This window comes from Pteronotus mesoamericanus, unplaced genomic scaffold, assembly GCF_021234165.1.
Source record: "Pteronotus mesoamericanus isolate MK-2021 breed Mesoamerican mustached bat unplaced genomic scaffold, CSHL_Meso_final scaffold_21, whole genome shotgun sequence".
Classification (NCBI taxonomy): domain Eukaryota; kingdom Metazoa; phylum Chordata; class Mammalia; order Chiroptera; family Mormoopidae; genus Pteronotus; species Pteronotus mesoamericanus.
This window is the reverse complement of record NW_026555310.1, coordinates 16,517,199-16,534,279: the sequence shown is the minus strand read 5'-3', so window position 1 is coordinate 16,534,279 and position 17,081 is coordinate 16,517,199. Positions and strand designations below refer to the sequence as shown.

General features: G+C 45.1%; 1 protein-coding gene and 1 pseudogene across 1 annotated transcript in view; one reads left to right on the top strand and one right to left on the bottom strand.

Annotated features, from left to right (window-relative positions):
• The window catches only part of LOC129085131 (aurora kinase A-like), a 56,222-nt pseudogene extending 47,246 nt beyond the window's left edge, over nt 1-8,976 (bottom strand).
• Nucleotides 8,977-12,025: 3,049 nt separating this feature from the next.
• FAR2 (fatty acyl-CoA reductase 2) overlaps nt 12,026-17,081 on the top strand; it is a 119,365-nt gene continuing 114,309 nt past the window's right edge. The window contains exon 1 of the mRNA XM_054591291.1: nt 12,026-12,320. The gene's annotated coding sequence lies outside the window, so the exon portion shown is untranslated. The remainder of the gene's footprint in view (nt 12,321-17,081) is intronic.

The window sequence follows — 17,081 nt, the reverse complement described above, 5'->3', positions numbered from 1 at the left end:
TCTGAATGAAGAAGGTATAAAACTTTTTTTCCCTATGTACATCTCTTTATTTTAATATTTAAGAGTCACACGTTCATTCTGACAGCTTTCCCAGGGGTGGCCACCCATAAGTTACACACACACTCAGGAACTTGGAAGGTTATTGCACAGCTGCTGAACTGACCGGGGTAGGGCCAAGGGGCCACTCTGCCACCATCAGCCCTGGGTCACCCTTGGCAAGGATGCCCTAGCCCAAACAGGCTGTGGGGGTGGCTGCCCTTGAACCTCGCCTGGGGATGATGGAACCAGTGAAGTTAGCACAATTCTCATGGTGACTTTTGCTTCACTGTCACGCCTACTAAAGTGCAACTTTCTCTGTGGGAAGCATGAGGCACTGCTTGCTTAGTAAAAAATAATATATTTTTCCACAGTGCTGCGGGTGGCAGGCGGGTCGTCCGCAGTAAGGGAGGGTCAGGAGTGATGTTTTCAACCAATTACACAGCAGCCCTGGCTCACGGGGTCCTCCCCCTGCAAGAGCCTTACCGATTGCTTACCGGCTGACTCTGTTTTTCTGGCCACTCGCTGGTTTGGAGGAGTTCGCAGTGATCCAGGGGTGCTCAAGTACTTCTAGGGTCGGCCTTTGGCTGGGGTTATGCATCAACAGTCTTAAAATGAGATCCCTGGTTCCCTCTGGTACAAAGTCAGGGAATGTGAATTCAACCTGCAACATCCTCTTGTAGGTCTCCTGGTATGTGCTTGCCTCAAAAGGCAGCTTCCCGGAGAAAAAGATGGCGGAGGAGTGAAAGGGAGTCACGCTGACCTCCTCCCAAAACCAAACTGGAATTGCAACTAAATAATGGAGTAATCACCTGGAAAGCAGTGGAGCGATAGTGGGAAAGGAGCCTTGGTGCCGCGGACAGCGGATTCGACTCTCACACATCCCAACGGGTGAGAATTGCGGTGGAGGCTCGAGAGGGTGGGCTGGGTGCGCACGGGCACTGGCACCAGAGGGACATTGAAACGGCCAGTTAGCGTCCCCCCGGGAAGAACGGGGTCTGAATCATAAACAGGAACCCCTAAACTACAGCCGCTAAAGCCGAGAAAATACAGACAAAACACAACCCCAAAAAGCTTAGGGGCACTCTCTGCCAGAGACAAGTGGCTGGGGATGCAAAAAGACATTTAAAGGGCAAACGCAAAAGTTGCAGCGGCAGCCACCCTCCTTGATCGCTGGGTACAGGCGGCAGCAGGGTGGGCTGGTGCCTGGGAAAAGACTGGTGAGGAAAACTTTGTGAAGAGAACTGACTCTGCGGCCGGTGGAGCCCGGGTGATAACGCACTTCCCACTCTGCAGCTACCATCTCGCTCAGGCATAAGGGAATCAATTAACCTGCCTTTTGTGCGCTCCGCACACAGCTTGTGCGCGTGTGACCTGCGGGGCTGAGTGCAGACTGTCTGGGAGAGCCTTGAGGAGAGACTGGAGACAGTGGCTTTGGGGAAAGAACGGGAGGAGGAACCGGGGAGTCCCGACTCCCTCCCCGTTCGGTAGTCTCCATTGTGGGCTGGAAAGGCGCGACCCCAAAGAGGCAGAAGCGGGACGCGCATGAACCAGACTGCCTGCGATTGGAACGCAGTCCGCACAGGGGTTGGATCCTCAGCCGAAGGGGTCACAGAACTGCCCAGAGGCCCCTGAGGGGAGACTAGAAACGGAGGCATTGGGGAAAGAATGGGAGGAGGAACCGGGGAGTCCTGACTCCTTCTCCTTGCCGAAGTCTCCATTGTGCGGGAAGAGGCCACACCCCCAAAGAGCCAAAAGCCGAAAAGCAAACATAGACACCCCCAAAACACCCAGAGCAGGCGCGCACACTTGCGCCGAGTGACTGGCGAGGGTTGGCGAGCGTGTGTGTGACCCACGCGGGCTGGCGAACGCTTGCACCTGCCGGCAAGGCCTCACACAGACTGGCACCCATACGGCCTGCGAGGGAGTGCACAGAGGGGCAAGGGCAGGCGTAAATTGACCTACCCGCCACGACTGCGGAGCAGCCCACAAAATAAGTAGAGCTGCCCAGAGTCCCTGGAGGAGAGACCAGAAACAGGATTAACCGGAGAGCTGATTTCCTCCCATTTCCGTAGTCCCCATTTGGCGAGGGCAAGCAACGCACCCAAAGAGCCAAAAGCGGGGAAAACACACAATAGAAGACTCTAAACTGACCAGTGCCGCGAAGCTCGCGTGCCAGGGAGGTCAGATGAGCACGGGAGGTCACGAATAAGCCCCCTGGTCTGGGGCAAACACATGCGAGCCCAGGCAGGTGGGGGACCCTGCCCCGCTGGGAACGCGCTCAAGGAGCTCTCGTGAGAGCGCAGAGGTATCCCAAAAAATAGCCCAGCCCTGACCGAAGGGGTCACAGAGCTGCTCCAAGCAGGAGTCAGACACAGGCATTAGACTCCTGAAAGGCTCAAACAAACAACCCAAGGCCCTATAGGGTCAACAACTGACATCATCAGAGGCAAGCCCAGAAAGAAAAGTAAAGGACAAAAATACTTAACAGACTCTCACAAAAATGGGAAGAAAAAGAAGTTCTCCCCAAATGAGTGGAAAAGGGGACTCCCCACAGAGAGAGCTCAATGAAATAGAGGCAAGGGAACTATCAGATATGGAATTTAAAACAATGGTTCTAAGGAAGCTCAATGAGCTCAGCCAGCTCAAAGAGAACTATGAGAAACTGCAGAGAAACTATCAGGATCTTACAGCAAACTATATCAGCCTGGAAAAGGACATAGAAACTATCAAGAAGACACAAGAGGATATGAAGAATACCATTTCTGAATTGAAGAACACAGTAGAAGGAATCCAAAGCAGGCTGGATGAAGCTGAGGATCGAATCAGTGAGATGGAGGACAAGGTAGAAAAAAGCTCCCAGAAAGAGCAAGAAATGGAAAAACGGCTCAAAAAGAATGAAGAAGCATTTAGGGAAATGCAGGACAACCTGAAACGCAATAATATCCGTATAATAGGGATACCAGAAGGAGAAGAAGAGGAGCAAGGAATAGAGAACCTCCTCGAAAAAGTAATGATGGAAAATTTCCCTAATTTGAGGAGAGAAAGGCTCTCATGGATCCAGGAGGCACAGAGGACCCCACTCAAGAAGGACCCAAGGAGGTCCACTCCAAGACACATCATCATTAAAATGGCAACTGTCAAAGACAAAGAGAGAATCCTGAAGGCAGCAAGGGAGAAGGAGAAAGTAACATACAAGGGGGGCCCCGATACGCCTAGGAGCTGACTTCTCAACAGAAACACTCCAAGCCAGAAGGGAATGGCAACAAATATTCCAAGCCATGAAAAGCAAGGGCCTACAGCCAAGGCTGCTCTACCCAGCTAGGCTCTCCATTAAAATAGAAGGAGAAATACGGAGTTTCCCAGACAAAAGAAAGCTAAAAGAATACATCTCTACCAAACCAGCACTCCAAGATATGCTAAGGGGACTGGTTTAAGCAGATGAAGGAAAAGAATGAGACAGAGAGGAACACAAGTACAAAGAGAAAAGATGAGTAAGTTTCTATCAGTAATATCTCTCAATGTGAATGGACTAAATGCCCCAATCAAAAGACACAGGGTAGCTGAATGGATAAGAAAACATGACCCACACATATGCTGCCTACAAGAGACCCACCTCAGAGCAAAAGACCTACACAGATTGAAAGTAAAGGGATGGAAAATAATATTCCAAGCAAATGGACATGAGAAAAAGGCTGGCGTTGCCATACTTGTATCAGACAAAGTCGATTTCAAAGCAAAGGCCATAAAGAGAGACCCAGAGGATCACTTTATCATACGTAAAGGAAGAATCTATCAAGAAGACATCAACATTGTAAACTTATATGCTCCCAATATAGGAGCCCCCAAGTTTATAAGGAAATTGTTGGATGACTTCAAAAAAGATATAGATAGCAACACACTGATAGTAGGGGATTTCAACACCCCACTGTCCAAAATGGACAGATCTTCCAAACAAAACATTAATAAACATATCGTGGCGCTGAATGAAACACTGAATCAAAGAGACTTAACTGACATATATAGAATCTTACATCCCAAAGAAGAAAAATACACATTCTTTTCAAATGCTCACGGCAGTTTTTCAAAGATAGACCACATGATAGGACACAAAGCAAGCCTCAGTAAATTCAGGAAAATTGAAATAATACCAAACTTTTTCTCAGACCACAAGGCCTTGAAACTCGAAATCAAACTCAAAGAGAAACTTCAAAAACTTGGAAACTCATGGAGACTGAACAGTACACTTTTAAACAATGAATGGGTCAATAATGAGATAAGAGAAGAAATAAAAAAATTTCTGGAAACAAATGAAAATGAACAGACAACTGTCCAAAACCTATGGGACACAGCAAAGGCGGTCCTGAGAGGGAAGTTCATAGCAATACAGGCTTACCTTAAAAAGATAGAAACAGTTCAAATAAAAGACCTAACACTACAACTTGAAGAACTGGAGAAACAACAACAAATAAATCCCAGAGCAAGTAGAAGGAAGGAAATAGTCAAGATTAGAGCAGAACTGAATGACATAGAGACAAAAAGAACAATTCAGAGGATCAACCAATCCAGAAGCTGGTTCTTTGAAAAGATTCATAAAGTGGACAAACCTTTAAGCAGACTCATCAAGAAAAAAAGGGAGAGGACCCAAATTAATAATATCAGAAATGAAAGAGGAGAAATAACAACTGATACCACAGAAATACAAATGATCATCAGAAACTATTATGAACAATTATATGCCAAGAAATTTGAAAATCTGGATGAAATGGACAAATTTTTAGAAAAGTATAATCTTCCAACACTGAAGGAGGAAGAAACAGAAAGCTTGAACAGACCGATAACAGTTGGGGAAATTGAAGCAGTAATCAAGAAACTCCCAGCACACAAAAGCCCAGGGCCAGACGGTTTCCCAGGAGAATTTTACAAAACATTTAAGGAAGAGCTAACCCCTGTCCTTCTCAGACTATTCCAAAAAATCCAAGAGGAGGGAAGACTGCCAGACTCCTTCTATGAGGCCAGCATCACCCTGATCCCAAAACCAGATAAAGACCCTACAAAGAAAGAAAACTACAGGCCAATTTCGCTGATGAACATGGATGCTAAAATCCTCAACAAAATATTGGCAAACCGCATCCAGCAATACATTCAAAAGATTATCCATCACGATCAAGTGGGATTCATCCCAGGGATGCAGGGATGGTTCAATATACGCAAATCAGTAAACGTGATACACCACATAAATCATAGAAAAGACAAAAACCACATGATCATCTCGATAGATGCAGAAAAAGCATTTGACAAGGTACAGCACCCATTTATGATCAAAACACTCAGCAAAATGGGAATCAATGGGGCATTCCTCAACGTAATAAAGGCCATAGATGAAAAACCTACAGCCAATATCATACTCAACGGGCAAAAACTGAAAGCTTTCCCACTAAGATCGGGAACACGACAAGGATGTCCGCTCTCACCGCTTCTTTTCAACATCGTATTGGAAGTCCTAGCCACAGCGGTCAGACAAGAGAAAGAGATAAAAGGCATCCAAATAGGAAAGGAGGAAGTAAAACTATCATTGTTTGCAGATGACATGATAGTGTACATAGAGAACCCTGTAGACTCTACCAAAAAACTCCTCAACCTAATAAGTGAATTTGGCAAAACAGCAGGATACAAAGTCAACATTCAGAAATCAAAGGCGTTTTTGTACACCAGCAATGCAATAGAAGAAGAAGAAATCAGGAAAAATATACCATTCGATATAGCACGAAAAAAGATAAAGTACCTAGGGATAAATTTAACCAAAGACACAAAAGACCTGTATGCAGAAAACTATACAACATTGAAAAAAGAAATTAAGGAAGACACAAATAAATGGAAGCATATACCGTGCACATGGATTGGAAGAATTAATATCCTTAAAATGTCCATACTACCAAAAGCAATTTATAGGTTCAACGCAATCCCTATTAAGATACCAATGACGTATTTCACAGAAATAGAACAGACATTTCAAAAATTTATATGGAACCATAAACGACCTCGAATAGCCGCAGCAATTTTGAGAAAGAAACACAAAGTAGGAGGGATCACAATACCGGACATCAAACTCTACTACAAAGCCACTATACTCAAAACAATCTGGTACTGGCACAAGAACAGACCCATAGACCAGTGGAACAGAATAGAAAGCCCAGAAATAAGCCCAGGTCTCTATGGACATCTAATATTTGACAAAGGGGGCAGAAGCATAAAATGGGGCAATAACAGCCTCTTCAACAAATGGTGTTGGGAGAGCTGGATGGCTACATGCAAAAAATTGAAATTGGATCATCAGCTGACACCATACACAAAAATAAACTCAAGATGGATAAATATAAGTCGCAACACCATCAAAGTCCTAGAGGAGAACATTGGCAGGAAACTCTCAGATATCCCACGCAGCAATTTTTTCACTGATATGTCTCCTAAAGCAAGGGACATAAAGGAAAGAATAAACAAGTGGGACCTCATCAAAATAAGAAGCTTCTGCACGGCTAAAGAAAACATCAGCAAAATGAAAAGGGAGCCAACCATTTGGGAAAATATATTTGCTAATGATACATCAGATAGAGGTTTGATCTCCAAGATATACAAAGAACTCACTCGACTTGACTCCAAGAAGACAAACGATCCAATCAAAAAATGGGCAAAGGACCTGGGCAGATGCTTTTCTAAGGAGGAGATACAGAGGGCCCAGAGGCATTTGAAAGGATGCTCTGCATCACTAGCCATCAGAGAAATGCAGATCAAAACCACCATGAGGTACCACCTCACACCGGTCAGAATGGCCATCATAAACAGATCCACAAACAACAGGTGCTGGCGAGGCTGTGGAGAAAAGGGAACTCTAGTCCACTGTTGGTGGGAATGCAGACTGGTGCAGCCACTATGGAAAGCAGTGTGGAATTTCCTCAGAAAGCTGAAAATGGAACTGCCTTTTGATCCAGGGATTCCCCTGCTGGGACTATACCCTGAGAACACCAAAACGCCAATACAAAAGAACCTTTGCACCCCAATGTTCATAGCAGCACAATTTACAATAGCCAAGTGTTGGAAGCAACCTAAATGCCCATCAGTAGATGATTGGATCAAAAAATTATGGTACATATACACAATGGAATACTACGCAGCAGAAAGAAAAAAGAAGTACTAAACTTCGCAACAGCATGGATGGAACTGGAGAGCATCATGCTAAGCGAAATAAGCCAGGGGGTGAAAGACAAATACCATATGATCTCACCTATAAGCGGAACCTAACCAACAATGCAAAGAAGCAAGGCAAATATGACCAGCAACACTGAAAGGAAAAGAAATCAACAGAGACAAGAGGGAAGGGGGGGGCAGGGAAAGGGAAGGGAAGGGGAAAGTCAAGGAACATATAGCAAGGACTCATGGACAAAACCAAAGGGGAAGAGCTGAGGGAGGGAAGGTGGGAGGGGGCAAGGGAAAGAGGGGGGGGAAGGCAGAGACAAATGTATTTAAAAAGTAAATAAATTAATAAAAAAAAAAAAAAAAGGCAGCTTCCCAACTAAAAATTCATAGCAAAGAACTCCAAGGCTCCAGAGAGCCACCTTTCTCGTTGTGCATCTGGCCTTCGATCATCTCAGAGGGCGATTAATCCAGGGTGCCGCAGAGGGGGTTCTCCTGGGCGATGGGGCATATACGGACCACCCGAAATCTGCAGTCTTAGGCTCTCCAGCTGATCCAAGGAGCAGATTCTCTGGCTTAATGTCTGTATGAATAACTCCCTTAGAATGGCGGTAAGACAGGGCATCTGCCAGTTCTATGGTATAAGTGGCGTTCTCTGCTCGTCGACCCTGGCCAGTTTCTTAAGTTCTCTATAGACGGCTCCGAGAGGGGCATATTCCAGAATCATGTAAACCCTGGTGGCGTTGTGGAAATTACCCGGACAACCGGCGAATATTCGGATGCCTAAAGTGGGGCTGTATTTCTACTCTTCTCAGCTGACGCTCAACGCCTGCCTTCTCCAGGGGAGCTTTGAATAAGACTTTCAGAGCCAGGATGAACTTGCTTTGCTTTTCTCTCACCAAGTAAACATTTCTAAACTTCCCTTTACCCAGAGGGCGGCCAATTTCAAAATCTTCTAAATCCCATTGCCTCTTCTTTGATTCTTCATTTTTCTGTTTTGATGCCAGTTCCTTTCCAGAATTATTTCCAGGGGCAGCCGGCTGGGGCCACTCACTCTTCTGCGGATTACTCAGTGGCCTGGAGGCAGGGCGAGGGACATTGGCGGCCTGCAGCTGCTTCTGCTTCAGACTCTGAACTGGCTTATGGCTGGAGAGCAGCTTTTGTGCTTGTGAAGGGACTCGCTGGGAAGAATTTGAAGGGCACAAGACTCGCTGCGCCTGGCCACTGTGTGCAGACAGGGGCAGCTGCGGCGGAAACTGCAGAGGCACCGGGACATGTTTCAGACCGTCGCCAGACGGAACTGCAGCCTTAGCCACCCCTGAAATGCAGTTTTTTTTTAGATTTGTCCATGATGCCTGCTAGCTGCGTCCTCCGACCCCAGACGGCCGCGTCTTTCTGAAATCCAACTGGAACTTTTAAAGACCTGCATCCTGCATATCTCTCTAGGAAAAGGGAGTCAGGAAAAAAACAAACAAACAACACACCAAACTATAAATCCTATAGCTATCTGCTTTGTTAAAAAGCCAGCCTATTAAAAATTTTTTTTCTTATGCAGAAGAAACTCTTCCCTTGAGTAGGAAACAACACCTCGCTACTGCTGATGCTGCCACCTACCATTGAAATAAGTGATAAGATAGGCCCATTCTATAAGACAGCCCTAAGATCACGCACTCTTGTGTACACGTTCTGTATAATCCTTTCCCCTGGAGGGGGTGGGACTAAGTCTATGATGGGTTTCACTCCTGTCATTGTGTTAAGTGATGAAAGTAAAGGCCCCAAATCAGTTGATTTTGAGTTAATAAATAGCGAGATTATCCCAAATGGCCCCTGCGAAGCTTAGTTGGAGCCCTTATACAAGGTCAGAGATTTGAAGAGAAAAGATATTTTCTTCTGCTGGTTTTAAAGAAGCAAACAACTATGCTGTTGAGAGAGCAAGTGGTTAGAATCGGAGGCAGGATGACCTCTTAGAGCTGGAAGCAAGGACCAGGGAGAAAACCAGGTCCTCAGTCCTGTTGCTACAAGGAACTAGATCCTGCCGACGACCAGTGAAGAGCTCGGAACAGGACCCCAGCCGCAGATGAGATCGGAACCACGGCTGACACTGCGATTTCAACCTCTGAGACCCCGGGCAAAGAACTCAGTTACACCATGCCTGGATGGCTAAAGACAGAACTTTGAGATAATAAATGGGTAGTGTTTTAGAACACCAAGTTTATGGAAATTGACTATGCAGCAACAGAAAACTAATACAGTGACCTCAGAAAAGATGCAAAGTCCAGCCTTTGCCACTACAAAGTGAGACAGGGGGCCCAAAGAACCAGCTTTCTAGTTCCTGAACACTATATTTTTGTGATTCTACTGTAGATCAAAATCAAACCTGTTTCCATGCTAATGTCAGTCAAGAGAAATAGTATTTGTTTAAAGAAACAGTACTGGGGAAGGATTGCACTCTTTTGGAGCGCTGTATTTATTCACAATCTTCAATTTTAACTTGTCATTAGAATGATCTGGCATATTTTAGATCTGGCACATTTTATAAGTATTTTGCACCTTAAATAAAATCTTCCAGGCAGATTTACAAAGAAACATTTTTTATGGGGTTAAATAAAATAGCAAGTGAATGAGCAATAGTGAGGCAGAGAAGACTGAAAGGGAGGTCAGTTATTGTAAAAATCTATTTCTCAACATTGACTTTGACCAACATTCGTTTTGAAATAAAACCTGGAGACTGCTGTTTCACCTATTACCTTGCTCCTTGCTCCCCTTCTCCCACCACCACTAAATTTATATGTTGAGGTCCTAACCCTAAATACCTCAGAATGCGGCCTTATTTCGGAATAGAATGTGAGAGATGTAATAAATTCAGATGAGGTCATTAGGGTAAGTCCAATCCAGTACAACTGGTGTCCTTATAAAAAGGAGATTTGAACACAAACATGTATGCGGGGAGAACACCCTATCACCCTATGAAGGTGAAGGCAATAAATCAGGGTTACGCCTCTATAAGCCAACAAAAGCCAGAGGTTACAATCAAACCCATCACAAGGGAGGCCTGAAACAGATTCTTCCTCAAAGGCTTCCGAAGAAGGAAACCTTACTGACAATTTGATTTTGGACTTTCATCATCCAGAACTGTGAGACAATAAATTTCTGTTGTTTAAGCCACCCAGCCTGTGTACTTAGCTATGGCAGCCCTAGCAAACTAATACATTATTCATACATAAATATAATATTAATGGTGATAATCAAATTATGATTTTGTATTCTGTAATACAAAACAGTCCATTGAATCTATATGTTTTGTTTTCTACTTTATTAATAATGCTGTAAAAAAAACCTGCAACTTTGTCCATATGCCATTTATCTTTTTGTGAGTTATGTCCTTTGAATACATTCCAGGAAATGGGAATCCCTTACCAATCTTTTACTGTTTAGAACAGTTTAAAGAAAATGTGACTGGGTATTTTATGCCTTAGAAAAGTTTTGCTAAATTGCTTTCCAAAGAACTGTAACAATTCTCTCTACCTGCTATGTGATGAATAATTTCAGCACTTTCTCACCAACATTTGACAGTATCTTTTTAAGTACTGTCATACATGTTTTGAGAACACAAAGAATATATTTATTTGGTCCTAACTTTTCCTCTCTCTGTTGCTTTCAGGCAGTCACCAGAGGAAATTAACCAGTGTCTTTAGATTACACTTTCCTTAACACTTTTAATCAGAGAGTCTGGAAGAGAATTCAAAATGGGTATAAATTTGTTCATGCAAGAAATAGCTCACTTCATTAATTCTAACTTTCATGAATTTTATGTCGTTACCTGATGGCGATTGTTGTAATGAGAAGAATGAAGGCAGCTTATAAAGCAATACTCTTTTCAGGATGTTCTTAATGTAGCATATTTATGCAGGAATTTATCTTTCCCCATGCCCAAGGAATTAGGTTGGGCATTGGCCGGTTTTCAACACATCTTCGGTGAGAACTGAGATTGTCCTTCCCTCTACAAGTTTGTCCTTCCCTCTACAAATCTAATTCCCCTAAAAAGCTATCAGGCTAAGAAACCAAACGTCTTTAGAAAGATGATAGATAGGTAGATAGGTAGATAGGTAGGTAGGTAGGTAGGTAGGTAGACAGATAGAGAGATAGATAAATAAATGGCAAAGCTAGTGCACCACTGTTCCTTCAACCCGCATCTGATCCTCTCCAGTGTCTTGTCCACCTGCCCACTCCACCCGTACTTTTCCAAGATTTCTGCTCTCTCCATCCGGTTCTGAGTAAACAGTGTCTCCAGCCCCTCCAGGGTTTTGGAAAGGACACTGCGCTGGTGGGTCGTGGAGAGGTGCCTCCCGCAGAGTTTGGAGCAGGAGGATACAAGAGCATCCCTCCCACAAGGTGTGCAGAACAGTGGAGCTGAGGAAACTAGAATTTGGGGCTGCCTTTTCGGCTAGGGTGGGTGGGGAATGTGTCCTTGGAGAATGCTTGGAGCATTCAGACCAGAACTTTTGACACTCTGTCTGTCTATATCCTCCCTCCCTCCTCTCTTAAGTGTTGGAGCTCTCCTTCTTTTCCAGACTAGAGAGGGGCGCGTCTCCCATTCCCTTTCCCTTCACCCACCGATTTAAAAAATGAGGGGGGGCGGTCCCTGGAGTAATAGCGTGGATCTGCTCAGTGCTGAATGAATGAAGGTTCAGGGCTGGTCTGCGCGTGCGGCCGCCCTGCTCTCGACGCGGCAGCGCTGCCCTCGACACGGTCGCCCTGCCCTCGACACGGTCGCCCTGCCCTGGACACGGTCGCCCTGCCCTCGACACGGTCGCCCTGCGGCCTGCAGGACCCCGCCAACCCCTCGCCCTCCTTCCGCCCCAGCCGAGGCTGCCGCCGGCTCCGCGCCCGAGGCGGAGGCCGCGGGGAAAGTCGGGGGGAGGGTGGTTTCCTCCCGCCCCACACCCAGCCTCCGAGCCGGATATATAGTGTACCATTCGGGAGCAGAAAGACAAGAGCAGTTTCCTAGCGGTTGGAGCATTTCCCGTGGCCTCGGGGAAGGACCGGGATTTGGAGGAGCGCGCGTTGACCACCACCCCGAGCCGGAGGCACAGGTATTCCGGTGGCCGCAGCCCAGCCGCGGGCAGAACCCACGCCTGGGAAGGCAAAGCGCGGGCTGGGTGGGCGGCAGGGCGGGTCCCCGCGGGATCCGAGGCAGGATAGGCTGGGCGTAGGGCCCTGCAGGAGCGCCGAAGCGTTTTGTGAGGCTGCCCGCTGGAGTTGCCTCCGCCGCACGCAGCCTGCAGCCGGCGGTTAGGGAGCGTTGGGCGCCCACGGAGCCCGCCAAGGTGGGCGCGCAAGGGCGGGAATGGCGGCGTGTGGACCAGGCCCGCGAGGGTCAACATGGGGAGCCGTGCCGGAGCTGCCGGGGACCGAGGGAGAAAGGTGGTCGGCCGGCTCTCGCCTGGGCCTCCTTGGCCCCGGGGGCTATTCCTAAAGAGAGCGCGCTGACTCTGGGACCACAAGTGGCGTGCCGCCCTCCAGCTGCCCTCCCTGCGTTTCCCGCTTCCCACTTTCCGACCGCGGGATCTCGGCCTCGCACGCCCCTAGCCCAGGGCTGTGCGTGCGCATCTACCTTCCCTTCGCCCCCATTCGAGCCGGGCTGGTATCCAGCCTGAGGCTGAGGAGGCCTGGGGCACCAGGGCGGGGCATGTCCCAGCTGAAAGTTTCGACCTCTTCATGTGGCCTGGGCATCGTGGAGAGGGCTGAGGAGCAAGTACCAAAGACTCCAGTTGGAGCAGATGGCCTGCGGGAAAGCAAGTTAAGATTCCCCCGCGGGGCAATTCCACTCCTTTAAGAAAACTAATGACCTAGAAGCCCTAGGACCCATGAGTCCTAGAAGCCACAGGAAGGCGCCCCACCTGCCAGCCTCCTACTCTCAGGTTTAGGTCTGGGTAGATGTATGAACACATTCTTCAATGGATAAGCTACCTGGTGTGAGCAGCCAAGGTTCTAGCTGGAATCTAAGTGCTTTGGCAGCCAATTGAATCATATACACTGTGCTACCAGCAAGAACAGACAGGGCACAGCAGAGTGACCAGGAAACAAAATGTCCCGTGCTTTTTCTGCTTGTGAGAGGCTGCATCAAGAGAAGTTTGACACTGTGCAAATGGAAATTTGAGGATTCCTCTGTGGGTTCAACTAAATATCTCTCCATATCCCCATTTTTAGTCTAAAAGGGCAAAGGGACTGAATACAGCAGGAGCGAGCTTTTCGGCAAAATCTATGTTTAGGGACATTTGTGTGTAACACTTCTAAGAGATCACCGCCACCAGCCGGATGCAGGTCTTTTGAGTTCTCTTTGCCTTTTTCTGAGGGCATCTTGGGCACCTGCTTTATTGTAACAAAATCCTATCTTATTCTGGTTCCTAACATTGGGCTATAATTATCTGTAAAATAGATGTAAATTATAATGAGTTGGCAGATCTTCCAGTGATACATTTCTCCTTTATTTAAAGGAGTGGATGTGACATCTAATTACAGGGGCAGGAGAACCTTCCTTTAAGAGGGTAAAAATAAATAAAATAGCTCATTTTCAGGTATTACTTTGGGGTTTATAAAGAATGTGGTTGTCTTGAATATCTCACTCTTTGCTTTCCCATATTTTGAAGATGCGTTCTGGAGCATATTTCATTCTGGCAACATCCAGGCCGCCTTAACAATTTTCGGTTCTTGTATTCCTTTCCATGCATTCATGAGAGCTCACTCATTCACAGACATTCTCCTGAAGGGTCACGCACAGTAACCACCCACATGCTGGTCCTTGCCAGTCTATTCTGACATTGTAGGCTCTGTAAAAACATTTACTGCTTTCGAAGATTCATTGGTAACACTTCATTGTGTTAGCAGACCACTTTAAAAATCTAAGAAAAGCAATGAAATACAAGAAACAATCACTTGCATCTTAACACAGAATTCTGTCTAAAATTTCATGAGTTCACAGTTTCCTCAATAACCAAATGTTAGCCATCAACACAGATCTCAGGCAGGCCCAGCCTCATGGAAGCAGCTGTGCAGCCACACAGGGCCCTGTACTTGGAAGGGCCCTCAGGCTTGGTCTAATGTTCTGCTGTCACCTTTGGCTGCCTTAATGACTTCCAAGGAAGGAGCTCCAAATGCTCGCTGTACACTAGACTCTGCAAAGTCTGCAGCCAGTTCTGACCCCAGGTTAACAACCCTGTCCTAGAACTCACTGAACAGCAGCATTGTCTCATAACAATTGTGCATTTCAGGGGAATTCTCCAACCCAAGTTAGTTGCTGCACACTATGTCAATAAGCCCTCTATGGCCAGTTTTCTCATTGACAAAATACAGACAACAGACAATATCTTCTACTCTATTCATCTGAAAAGCTTGCTGTGAAGATACACTACTAGGTAAAACAAGTAGGGATTGTGAAAATGTCTACTTACCTCGAACAGTTCTATGCTAACAAAGACAGTGTTGTTACACACTTAACTTTTCTACTCTGTTTCTCAAAAGTAAGTTGAGGAAGGCTGGTTTAGTACAATAAAAGGTTGCAGATCCTTTCTAACCCTTACAATTAGGTGGGGCAGGGGCGGGGCGGGGGCGGGTAACTACGATATTCAGTGTTTTCAGTATTCCTTAAATGTCATTATTTGGACAAGATTAGGAGTGGCTACATGAAGTACCAGAATAACTTCCTGGATCCCAAAGACACTTTCGGAGTTAGGTTGATGTTTAGATCTAATTAATCCAAATATTAAACAAAGAGAAACTGAGTCAATGACTGAAATTTTTTGAGGATGTAATCCTCATTGTTTCATTTAGGTTTTAAAACTCCATATTTTCAAAATCTTGAACAAGTCACTCTTTTATATATTCTAGGAGACGCCTAGCAATATAAAACACACCTATTCCCTTATCAAGTTGTCCTCACCTCCTGTAACAGTGGGGGAGGAACTGAGAGTCTGGGCAAGTCCTCTGTCTTCACACTCCTTCCTGAGTTACTTCTCTCTGACCTCAAAATTTATCTTCACTCCAGCTTTCACTCCCAGCATAATGGCAACACACTCGCAAGAACTGAGGAAGGAAAGAGAGTGAAAGGAAATGGCTCAAACTCCCGTGTCAAAGACTTATAATGGGGGTACTAGAGGAGGTAGTTGGAGACTCCTTTCATGCAGCTACTCTGTTCAGGGGCATGCTGTCTGCTTTAGGATATGATTACGAAGTTCTGTACTTGATAGGCTTACAACATCATTGGCAAGATAAAATACGTAAATATAAGGTGATAATTAATAGTAGCAGATAAGTTGTTACAAGACATTATAAGATTTGGCATGAAATAAATGGTAGAGAAAATAAATGGAGTGAGTTCCCAAAAAGAGAATAAAAGAAAACTGAGATGGTTAGTGAAGCGTAAGTGGAGAGTTACATGAGATGTCCCTTAAAGTTCCACTCCTAAGAGAGATGAATAAATGAATGAATCTTCTGCATGATGTTTGCAAAGAATGAAAATCTGGACGGGACTAAATTTTGCATAAAGAAAAAGCAGGAAATAAAATCATAAGAGAATCTTTCACTGGCTAGCTTCATTCATATAGTAAATAATTATTAAGCCCACTCTGGGACCAAACACTTCCAATTTTACAGCACTTAGTGTTAAGTAAAGCAGATATGCTCCCTATTCTTGTGGAACTTACAGACATTTAAAAAACTAAAAATATAATAAATTGTTGAAAGTAGTATGGAGGAGAGGGTATTATGATGTAAAAGGTGACTCAAATTTGATGCTCTGGGAAGGTCTTTTTGACAAAAAAGATTTAAATTGATATTTAAAAGAAGCATATGGGTTAACTTAGCAAAAAAAAAAATTGGGGGGAAAATTCTGGCAGAGGAAATAGCAAATGAAGAGGCTTTAAGAAGACAAAAAGTCCAGAAGTGTCCAAAGGCACAAATGGCTGGAGTTTAGTGAGGATTTTGCTGGGCCTCTGGATATGAGTGTGGGGAGGCAGGAAGAAGCCTAGTCATGCAAAACTTCACAGATCTTGATAAAGATTTTGAATTTTATTTTAGTGGGAAGCCTTTGAGACTTGCAAGCCAGAGACTGTCTAATTTATATTTTAAGGAGATCTTTATGGCTACAATAAGAGAATGGACTAGAGGGATAAAGAATGAGAAGTAGGAAACTGATTAGGACAGAGCACCGGTGATAGTACCACCTGGGCAGATGGAGCAAAGATAAGAGAACAGAGATACATTTCAAAAGCAAAATTGACAAAAGTCGTTGAAGCAGCAGATGTGAAAGGTGGCAAGGCAGGAAGGAGTGTGAGAGTAAAGTCCTTCAATAGGTACTGCTGAATGTTTGTAATCTAAAACAATAGGCTCACATGTGGATGACTGAAAGTTGCATAAGAAGAATCAAAAAGTGAAATGAAAACTGCTGACCCTAGTTAGTACCTCTGGAAAGTAGGCCGGGCTGTGAGTAAAGATGAGAGAGAGGAAGGAGGACACTTTTGCTTTTCAACTTTTGTCATTTGTACTGTTGGGATTATTTTTAAACCATGCATGCATTTTATAATAATTTAAAGGTTACTACCACAACAAATAGCCCCTGGTTTTGGGTTTTTTTTTTTTTTTTCTGGCTTGAGCACATAGATAGAATATGGGGTTATTTCTTAAAATGAAAAAAACTAGGAGAGGAAGGACTGATCCTCACAGAAATGGTGGTTCTAAAACATAACCCAATCCTGTGCATAAAACCTTTAAATTCTTCCCCCTTGTCTACATCGGGGTTTCCCAAAATGTTTCCTGTGGGTCACTAGTTTCTTGGAATATTAATAATGGTTGCATGA